Below are 11330 nucleotides of genomic sequence, written 5' to 3' on the forward strand. Positions count from 1 at the left end.
TCAGTAACTGCATACTATTCATACCAAGTATGACCTCACACTGAGTTTGTATTGGTTCTGAAATCAAAGTATGCATGTATTTTTGTGTTTACATGAAATGCCCAGGCATTACAAGCTCAAGTGCATTTACTGGTAACCCTTTTAAGCAGCTTCTCTTGGGTTTGTTTATGTTGTGAAAACAGTTCCAACCATCAACTTTAGGCGACAATATTTTAGCAAAAGCAATAAATCCTTTTATTAATCAGTTAAATCCTGTCCTGGTCACGATTTAAGCAAGATAATGTACAGCGAGCAGAACGGAAAACCCTCTAACTGGATTCTGCTCAACTGAAAAATCACATTCACAGTACAATGACCCTGACCTATAACACAATCCACAAACTTAACCCTCCACTCATGCTGGTATCAGAATCGAGTTTATCGCCAAGTAAGTTTTCACATGCAACAGGTTTAGTTTTGGTTGTTTGGTGCATAACCGCAAAAATGAAAATAAAAAACATAGAAAGGAGACGAGCAGTTCTCGTACTGTTGAGGAACTTGAATAGAATTCACCGAAGATAATTTTCAAGAACATGGTCTAAAATATGTGTAAAAATTGAGTGTTTGCCTCGCTAATGTTTGGGGTTTATTTATTTCAGTGTCCCGCTGCTAAGCTGCTGACCTCTGGCCTATAACCGCTGGGAGAAGCTGTAACTGCAGCTTAGCCTTCATTAAGCCTGTCTTCTCCATCCAAGGCAGATTAATACTGCTATAACATGTGACGCCACCAACAGCTACCAGCTTCCTACCTTTCTCCTCCCCAGAGGTCACAGCGGCTGGTCTTGTCTCTCTGATGCAATAGTGATGCATTCACTGTCTGGTCTAGAGTACGTGTCTTCCTCCCCGTCACCTGTCTGATAACCTGCAAATCACTTTTCTTTTCTTTTTTTTATCCGTGCATCTGCAGTCACCACTCCTGCCTGGGTGTGTGTGTGTGTGTGTGTGTGTGTGTGTGTGTGTGTGTGTGTGTGTTTTCTCTCCTGTTGCCATGTTTCTGTCTGCATCCCGTCAGCCACACGTCTCCATCCACATAATTTGTTTTGTCTCGCTGCCTGTCATTCCCAACAGGAGGTGATTGACTCCTCGGCTCTCCGTGGAGACGCCGTCCGTACACCTCTTTTTGGATGACAGGATGACACATTTCCATTGGTTTTCGCTGGTGTGATATTTTTATCGCAGTGCTCTGATTTTGCAGTGTGATCCATTTTTCACTGTGCCGAGGTGATTGCGGCCATCAGTCACAAGTATCCACTGAGTTTTCATTATCTCATAGGGCTCAGTGCCTTTATATGTTTTGAGACCTCAGATGCATTTAAAACACAAGAATCAAGAGGTGAATGGGAACGCCATGAACATCCTCAGACTGTGTATGACTGTACATGCTGATGTGTGTGTGTGTGTGTGTGTGTGTGTCTGTGAGGTCTTACACACAAACTGTGTTAGTGAACCCAGAGGGGATGAGCTACAGAGGTCATCAAATGGGCAGATTATGAATCCAGACAGACAGTCTGAGTGATAAAACCAAGTGAGAGAAGTGATGCTGTTTGTAGAGTGAGTTCAATTTCCAACCAGTGCTTTGAACTCTGTAAAACAACATCTACTGTAAATAACCCTCTGTATGCACCTAGATAAACATATTCAGAACCATGCTTAGGCATATTTACAGTTATTCAGAAACTGACCATATTTACATTAACCACCGTTTTCAACTGAAAGCATGCTCAAATGGGAAGCTACCAAACTGCATCGCGCTATGCCATTCCTCCACTGTCCTGTTGTTTATGTCCTGGTCACAGCGCAGCGTAAGTGTAGATTGAAAGCAAACCGAACCAAATGAAAAATGAGTCCACCGAAATTCAAAGCGACTTTAAACTAATCTAAAGTCGCTGCCAAAATGAACGCTGCTGCCCGTACTCAATTTTACATAATTTTTTTTACATCCCGCATCCATCCCCATTGGATCTAATTATAGTTCTGTTTTTTTGCTTTCCCATTATGATTGCATCAGAAATGATTTACTGCACAGTCGACGAAAACCAAAAAAAAACTCTGCCTTACTGCAAAGAGTTATCGAACACTGTTGGTGAAACAAACACAGACAGTTTTAATCCACCCAGCTGTGTCTTATATCCCTCTTTACTCCCCCCCGGGTAAAGAGGCAGCAGCAGATACAGTAATGCCCTTTGATTCAGACCGAGCTCAGGATTCTCGTCAATTACTGCTCCTTGATTAGTGCCGCGTGCACCGCCACTGTGCTCTTTGAAAGCATAATGATGCAGTCCTCCCCTCTCCACCCATCTTTACACACTAATGGACAGAGGCACAGGCGAGCTCACATGCTGCTCATGTGCAGTAATTGGGGGGAAACTGTCCCCGTACATTGGGGTAAAAATGAGGCAGTGGTGCGTTTATTGTTCCAGGTTTGGCACTGAAAATGAAATCTAACTCATTATAGTTAAAAATACAGCTTGTTTGGCAAAATGTATCCCCTTCCCTGTGTGTGTTTTACACGACAACAGCCGTGTGTTTGTGTCTCCACTTTTGAGAGTGATCAAAAGCGCAGAGGGACACGAGTCGACAGCAGGCCTTTTTACTTTTATCTCTAATTTTATAACTGCTTTTGCTCCCCCCCCCCGGGAAGCATCGTCACTTCTGTGGGCGTGAGAGTCGACCTATTGATGTGTGTTTGTTGCGTTTTGCTTTAACTTCTCCCAGTGCCATCGACGTGTTGAGTTTATATGTTGGATAAATTCCAGTTGTGATAAACTAGGCCGGACTGAGTCACACATATATTGTATAACTACTTTTGACTAAACATTGGCAGTGCCTTGAGCTGGATGATAATGTTTTAAGGCACTTTGAAGACAAACAGCCGCGTCTATCCTCCTTCTGCCTGCCATCATGTACCTTGAAGTCATCCTGATTTTTCAATACACTGCAAAACGTTTCATCGGGGATCATAAAATGCTGCTGACTTGAGCACACTGTAGAGCGCAAAGTCATTTATTAGTCGTTAGAGGAGTTTTTTTTCCACCTCAGACACAAAAGATTCTCTGCCTCGAGCAATTTCAGTGAGGATTTGCTGCTTTTCTCCTTTAAAATATCTCTGCTTTTAAATGTCCCTGAAGTTTTTGTCTTCTTGTGCAACAAAGCAAGACGTTGAAGTGTTAATAACTGTTAATCTCAAACTGTGAGGATCTTTCTGTTTGGGTCAGTTTTAGAGACCCCCCCCCCCCCCCCCCCCCCCTGGACAAAGAGCTCTTTTCTGAGTGGGTTTTTCCTGCTTTCATTTAACCTTGTGTAAGTGTAGTGTATCACTTTCTGGGAATCACTGCTTTGAAAAGTGTTTAAAAGAAGTTTGTCTGACCCTCTTGCAGCAGTTACAAGTATTAAAAAAAATAACCATTCAGAAGCAATTTTCTCTATGATGGCCTTGTTTGCTTTTGTAGGTAACAAAGTGGCATCATTATAAATTCCAGTTAATTTGAAGACCTTGTCCAGTACCTCCTGTGTAGGGGTAACACGCGATCTAACATGAGATATTTGCTTTTATATCACATTAAGCTATGTGTAGTTGGACAGAATCACAATATCAACAAAAGAGCGGAGAAGAAAACGCAGGCGATAAGAAGAAGTAATTCAGCAGTTTAATGAAGTGCACGCATTTCATACGGAGGGGAATTCTTCTGATTATATCCTGTTGTGTTCTCACATCAGGTCACTCCGACTTTCTGCGGAAATAAGCACAAGGGGGCTGGCAGGAGAAGCGTTGTTCGCGTTCACACATGCAGCTCACCCCGAAAACTTCATGAGCTTTTCAGGAGTTTTGAGCAAGGGTGATCACAGGAAAGTAAAATAAGGCTATTTTAAACCACGGAACTAGTTAACACATATCAGCACCAGCTATTTGCAGCCTTGCACTGTGTCTGCTTGGCCCTGTAAATTAGGAGAGAAACTGAAAAATGGTTTAGGTGAAATGGCTACAACTTGGATAGCTGGGGTCCAAAATCAGAGTTCAAGTGCCTGAATCGCCTATTCTGTCTCCTTCATGATGCCTCTGTCAGTCATCTCTACGGGGACAGATGGTCATTTATATTATCACGTACTCACAGTAGCACAAGAAGATAGCACGCTGCAGAATACTGACAGCGTGCTCCCAGGTTTAATGGTAGAAGTGCTGCGGATGGCTCCTGAGAGAGTGTGGCGTTCAGTGCCGCTAATGATGTACAATCCACTCGTGAGGTTGCTGAAGCCGACATAATGAATGTTTGTGAGTGTGTCAGAGCCAAGAGGAGGTCAGAGACAAATATGACAGAGGATGAGGCGCAATCAAGCCCAGGGAAAAGGTCTAATGGGATTAATGAGTTTCTTACAACCTCAAATAATAAAGGTTCGCTCGGTATACGAGGGGGGTCACCGGCTGAATGCATATCAAAGATGAAATACAGTCAGATTATTCAACTTTTTAACAGGGCAGACTCCACTTCTACTTGTCTAGTTGTAAATGCCAGAGCTGAAGTTACGAGCTACCAATCATCTCGGCTCGGCCCTGAAAAAAGAAAAAGTCAATTTTCCAAGCACCACTTCTCGGAAAATAGAAATTAATTGACATTGCAGCTATAATTTCCTGTCGCTCCCTGTTAGTACGGGAGTAAAAACTGGATTCTTTCCCCTTGTGGATTAATCCCCGGGTAGTTCAAGTACAGCATGCAATGCATGACTGCTCCCATTCTCAGCGTGGGTGTATACTGTGTGTGTGTGTGCGTGTGTGTGTGTGTGTGTGTGTGTGTGTGTGTGTGTGTGTTGTGTGTGTGTGTGTGTGTGTGTGTGTGTGTGTGTGTGTGTGTGTGTGTGTGCGCGTGCGTGCGTGCGTGCGTGCGTGTCTGTCTGCTTGCAGCCAGGATTAGCTGCTAAAGTCGGTCCGGAGTATAGTGTGAGAGGAAATGAGGCGATCAGTGTCGAGGACGTTATCAGAAGAGATGGCGGCCTAGGTGGTTTTTTCGGGGACACTCTTCCTCGCGGCCATGTTGTTTTAGTTCTTTCTTCTGGAAATATTTTGCAGCTTTTATCACAACCTTTGATGATAAACCTCCCTAAAAGGCATCAGAGGACTGTTGCGTTTGGCTTGCTACATTGTTCTGCCGCATCATATAAATCACGACTACATGAATATCTTCTTTTATTACCTACTTTTTTATTTGATGTGGTATGTGTGCATGTAATTCCTGACACTGAGACCAGTCAGCTTCTTATCAGACATCTGTCCTTTACTTCACCTCACACACACTCTCGCTTTGCTTCGATGAGACAATTCACACATAATCCCTCGACTCCACTCTCATCATGTCGTTGATGACACTTACATTAAAAAGAGAGGGAGGGGAGGTCTACCATACGGTTAAAAAACAAGTTTACAGAGGTGGGGATTACAGTGAATGGAAACTTTGATTCAATGGACTTATAACACAACCATTATGTGGAAGAATGAAAGAGGAAATAATTAAATTGAGAGGATTTGATCTGTGGAAGAGGATGTCATCGGGGTCAATAGAAGGACTAGTACAAAGAGTCGTATGAGTGCACTGCGCTTTCTACACACTTTTGACCTTTCAGAACGCCCTTTAAAACACATCTGTGTCTGACACGCTGTGATTTAATTTGAGTCATGTGTTCAACACACCAAGTGCAAAAGGTAAAGGTTTCACAGAGGTTATACAGTGTGGTATACTGTGTGGTTATGTGTTTAATATTTTCAGAGTTTATGTGGAAATGGTGTGAAGTTGTAGAAGTCCTGTTCACACATGCACCCCTGGAAATTTTGGGGTGCATGTGTGAACGAAAACGGCCAAATTTTCACACCAACTTTATCCTGACTTCCTCTGGCCAGCTTGTTAAAAGCGATTTTTTTTCCAAGTCAGATTTGCAAAACCAGCTAAATAGAATCCTGACCCCAAAAAAAGGGTACAGGTGGTCTTCAAAAGAAGAGCAAGAAAATGTTATTGAGGCCCAAGTCTCATGCTTTTACCCAACCAGTGGCATAGCCTATACTCTCTTTACCAGTGAGTGAGAAAAATGTGTGCTGCATAGTGTGGTGTGTGTGTGTGTGTGTGTGTGTGTGTGTGTGTGTGTGTGTGTGTGTGTGTTTAAGGATGGGACATAAATCCCAGCTTCTCTCAGCCATCAGACAACAATCTGTTACAGCTTTTACCGTCATCAGCAACATAATGAACCATCACACACACATCTGTTGCACGAGACTGTATGCAAGCAATTCTGACTTGCAGTAAAATATACAGTACATTCCAGATGTTTTATGAGTGTGTGTCAGTACGTCAGTGTGCCTGTTGAGGATCAGTAAATTACTGCAAAATTACTTGAAATCTGATATTAAACTCTTAGAAACAAGCCTCTGAACCTGTACAATATAAGAATATTTACAAAAAAATATTATATACTGAAAAAATCTTTTTGATAGCAATTGTCCCCTAAAAGTGTACCTATACACACTGCTCAGTGCAAAATGGAGCTCAGCGTAATGGTTCTTTCGCACCTGCAGAAACTCCTGAAACTTTGTGAGATTTTCGGGTTGAGCTACATGTGTGATCGAACAGCTGAACTTTCCACTCCGACTTTATCTGAAATTTTTCCTGCCAGACTCTTCGTTCAATTTCCGTGTTAAGAAATATCAGGAATTTTTCAGCAAAATTCCCCATTAGCGTGTGCGGGGGGGGGGGGGGGGGGGGGGGGGGGGTGTTGATGTTTACATCCTGTGACTGGCACAGGACCATTGGCCATAGCGTCGGGTTACATGTCGATAACATCAAGTCTTGCCTCTCATCTCGCGCTGTCAGGGACATGTATGAACAACCCACTCAGGAAGATTTCAGGGGCAGCCTGCCTGAAATTTTCCTGACAAAACGTCTCAAGTGTTTTTTTTATAGGTAAAGAAATACATCCTCCATTTAAGTTTGAGGAACAATCCAGATATTGCCTATTTTCAGTTTGTGTTTTAGAGATAAGAACAACCACAAAATTTAAGTTTATGTAATAGTATTACCATTAATGAGCAAACATTGCACAATATGAACAAGATACAAGATTTAGAGCTTGAAATATTTAAAGTGCATTAATAACCTATGAAAGAACAAGTCAGAGTCTTTATTATCACTCCGTCTCCTTCCTTTGTGTTTGAATTTCTCTGCACACGCAATGAAGTGAGAGTTGTATTTCTTGTTTTTCTCCAGCAATGCTTCCGTTACCTTCATTAGTTTCCCTGTGGACATCATCTGAGGCTCACAATAAAAGTTAAGACTGGAGTTGTTTCTAGTGACTCAGGAAGGTGTGATTCAAACCGCGTGACTAACTTGTTCGCACTTCTATTTCCGTTTTACAATAATCTGTTCTTTTTGAAGCCAACTCTGCCAACTTTTCAGAAACAAAAAAAAAAAAGAGACCAAATGCCGACATTGACAAGATTCTTGTGTCAGGCCAGTGCATTAGTCTGTTTTGTCTTTCTTCATGGAGCACACAGAACATACCAATTTATTTGACAAAAGCTAATTTCTGAAAGCGGAGAGTCAAGGACTTATTGCTGAATCGCTGTCACTGACTGAACTAGATTAAAGTGATTTACAATGACATTTTCTGGACGAAAGCATCCCTCATCTTTCTCATCCTCTCTCCTCACACACAGACGCATGCATTATGTAGGTGTACTCCGTTTTGATGAAGCAAGTCTTTGTCAGAATTACTCCCTTGTTTGCAGTTTACTGGCACTCAGCTTGAGGTTTACGCAATCGTTTGTGCCCCCGAGAGCCGTGCCGTCACCGCAACGTTGGACTGGCAGACCCCATGCCTGTACGACATGTGGCTTTAGTCTGGACTGTGCGGGGAGAAAACAAGGTGGGGGAGAATTTGAGGAAGGCAGTTGATGATCGTTGAGAAGGAGATGATAAACTAAAGGAGGGGATCTGTTGTCTGCAGTGAATAAAATGCCAACTGGTGAAAGCTGAATGAGTCGCAGGAGAGTTTATCTGTAACTCCCTGGACAAGCTGCTGTCAAAAATGGATGCATTCATACAAACAGGAACTTAACCTAAACATCTTCCTAATGTGCTTGAAAACCCGTCAGTCACAAAGAAAACATGAAACTCCCAACAGAATGGACCATCCATAAACTCCACTAACAAGCAACAGGTTGAACACATGCTACTTAACCACTGCTGTGATGGATATAGCTGCTCTGTTCTCCTCTATTACCGGTATCTTTTTTTAGTGACATTCTATTGGTAGAGTCCGTCCATGAGACTCTACCAGTCCTTATTAGCCTGTGGAAGAACTTCTTTGTTCCTCAAGCAGGAGAAGCGAGAGTCTGATTTGTCCAGACAGAGCTGCAACCTCCTGAGTTGAAAATTAAAACCAACACACGAGCAACAAAAACTGCCGTTCCTAAGATGGCCACTAGAGGCTGACTCCAAAATCGTCCCATACTAATAACAAAGGAATTAAACCCATTTACAACTTAAAACTAAAACCAGTTTGGTTCTCTCCTTCATTACAACAGTATGGGGCTGAAATATTTATATAACTCACCCATTTGAATTTTATTTGAGTTTGTAATGACATATAATTGGGACGTGGCCGATCTAAGTGACAGATGGTAACGGCTGGCCGTCCTTCTTGGTGTCACCTCAGCTTATTCCAATCCCTGAACCTGACATCTGGGCCACATTTGTGTGTTGGGGCCATTTGGCGGATTTTAAATGCAAATATGGGGCATGTGGCCTGCTGTGAGGTTAATTGTACTGACATACCTTCCCAAGAGAACTGTGCTCCTTTTGCATTACTCGATGAATTCTATTAATACTATGTTGTTACTAATTAGCAGGTGTGTGCACTTACCATCGAGTAGAGGGAGCTCCCCCAGCCTTTGGCGAGGTGATCTGGCACTACAACCACCCGATGTCCCTGACGCCCAGCCACCACCATTAGACTGTGTTGTCTCCAAAACCATCGCCTGACACCCAGCCACCACCATTGGACTGTGTCGTCCCCACAACCACCACCTGACGCCCAGCCACCACCATTGGACTGTGTCGTCCCCACAACCACCACCTGACACCCAGCCACCACCATTGGACTGTGTGGTCCCCACAACCACCACCTGACGCCCAGCCACCACCATTAGACTGTGTTGTCTCCAAAACCATCGCCTGACACCCAGCCACCACACTTGGACTGTGTCGTCCCCACAACCACCACCTGACGCCCAGCCACCACCATTAGACTGTGTGGTCTCCAAAACCATCGCCTGGACCCCAGCCACCACCATTGGGCTGTGTCGTCCCCACAACCACTGCCGTCCTCCCCTTTCTTATCCAACGTTCATCCATCTTCATCTCGATGTATGTCATATATAAAGTCTTCACAGAACTCTGGTCTGGTTTCTCAAAAGCCTCGTTCATGAATGTTGTAGCAAAATGCACTCCTGGTCAATGCACCAACCACGAACTTGCTCTTGAACTTGTTTACTGTTATGCAATGACAATAAAGGCTTTCTTTTTAGTTTGGTTCTTTAACTGACCATTTCCATAACCCCCCATAACCAACAATTCCAATTCACCATTTGGGAACCAGGATTGAACTTATTTTTGATGCATTATAAATTCTTGATACACCAACTGGTTTTGTCAGTATATCTGGTAGAGTGTTACAAATGTTCCTCGTTATTCCCATATTTAAATGATACGTTTATCCTTTCTGGTATGGCTTTTTGGAACAGCTAATAACTCAAAACATGTCAGCCGAAGTGTTTCTGTTCTAATATAACCTGGCCCTAATTTCTCCAAGAGGTTTTATATTGCAGTGAGGTCTGTTAGTACTTGGTATAAGCTTTGGATAAGGTACAATCTGGCTACCACTTTCACAATGCCCCTGGTGTTCAAAACCCAATCATTACATCTTCAGCATTGATAACAGTTTTTGTTCACAAGTGTGTTCTTGGCATGATTATGAAGCATCTGCACCAACTTACCTCTCAAACTCTGGAATTAGCAACTTCATCTGCACCTGCCTCCCTTACTAAACAAGATCTCTCTCCCCCCTTTGTCCTGTCTCCAGGGTCATCTTCAGGAACCCAGCCTGTCTCCTCTTCAACACTGTTCTTCCTCGCCCAGAGCCCATTGATTTTTTTCAAACTCCAACACTTCTTCTTTCTCCTCTTCAAAGAGGTCTGTGGTAGCATACATCACCTCCCTAAGCTTAGCAGAGGAGTTCACAGCTGGGGTCAAACTGTAACTATAGTTGCTTGTCTAGGGTTTTATCATCAATGTTTTCGCTTTCCTTTCATGGGACTGGGAAGACCAGCATTTTCAATATGCTAAAAAGCAAAACCAAAAATTCCATGAACTGCTGATCTTCTGCTGCTTTAAATTTCATAGTTTCCTCTGGAATCTCTAATTTTTGATTAAAGCCAATTACCATCTATTTACAGCCCTCGAAAGCTGAAAGCTGAAATAAGTGAGGTTCTGAAGTGCATAGTAGTTTCAAAGAAGGTTCAGCATTTTAGAAAACACACTGATTTGCTTTCTTGCTAAGAGTTAGATGAGATGGTAGCTGCTACTTCCATGCATGCCTGGTTAAAATGCCATAAGCTGATTAGCTTCATTTAGCAGCAAACATGGGGAAACAGATTGCCTGTCTCTGTCAGTAGCTAGAAACCTCACTAATTAACAAGTTATTTGCAGGGAAACTAATGTGACTGAAAGCAGTAACCGGTTAAAAAAATGAAAAAACATACTTTTTTAAAAGTTCAGTTTTAATGAAGGTTTAAGGGAGACAGATTGTAGTATGGATGGATGGCTTAATGAAGAGATAGACAGACAGACAGACAGACAGACGGATGGTTGGGTTAATAGATGATACCAATGTCCCTACAAAAGGCAGGCAATAACTTCTGATGCTTTACATTCACATAAACATGGAACACATAAGATAACCTTTTTTTTCTTCTTTTGGTTACCAAACAGCAGTCAGGAACACTTCCAGTTTTCTAAAACAGAATGCACTATTTGTGCCTGACACACTCGAGATGCTTTTATTTATGGCTGCAACTAATGCAAGAACATCCACTGGCTCCATATAATCCATTAGGGTATCTTAGTCTCTGTGCATGCTGTTTGCTGTTCTGTTCTGCTCTGTGCAGTCCACTACACTAACAGTATCGTATCTAATGACTGGCAAAGTGATCACGCCTGAGGCCCGCAGATCCTCTCCAATAACTCGATTTACAT

General features: G+C 42.7%; 1 long non-coding RNA gene across 1 annotated transcript in view; it reads left to right on the forward strand.

Annotated features, from left to right (window-relative positions):
* The window catches only part of LOC132995733 (uncharacterized), a 57561-nt gene extending 48004 nt beyond the window's left edge, over positions 1 to 9557 (forward strand). Inside the window, exon 3 of the long non-coding RNA XR_009677050.1 lies at positions 8924 to 9557. This is a non-coding gene — a long non-coding RNA (uncharacterized LOC132995733). The remainder of the gene's footprint in view (positions 1 to 8923) is intronic.
* Positions 9558 to 11330: the final 1773 nt, after the last annotated feature.

This window comes from Labrus mixtus, chromosome 20 (assembly GCF_963584025.1).
Source record: "Labrus mixtus chromosome 20, fLabMix1.1, whole genome shotgun sequence".
Taxonomy (NCBI): Eukaryota; Metazoa; Chordata; class Actinopteri; order Labriformes; family Labridae; genus Labrus; species Labrus mixtus.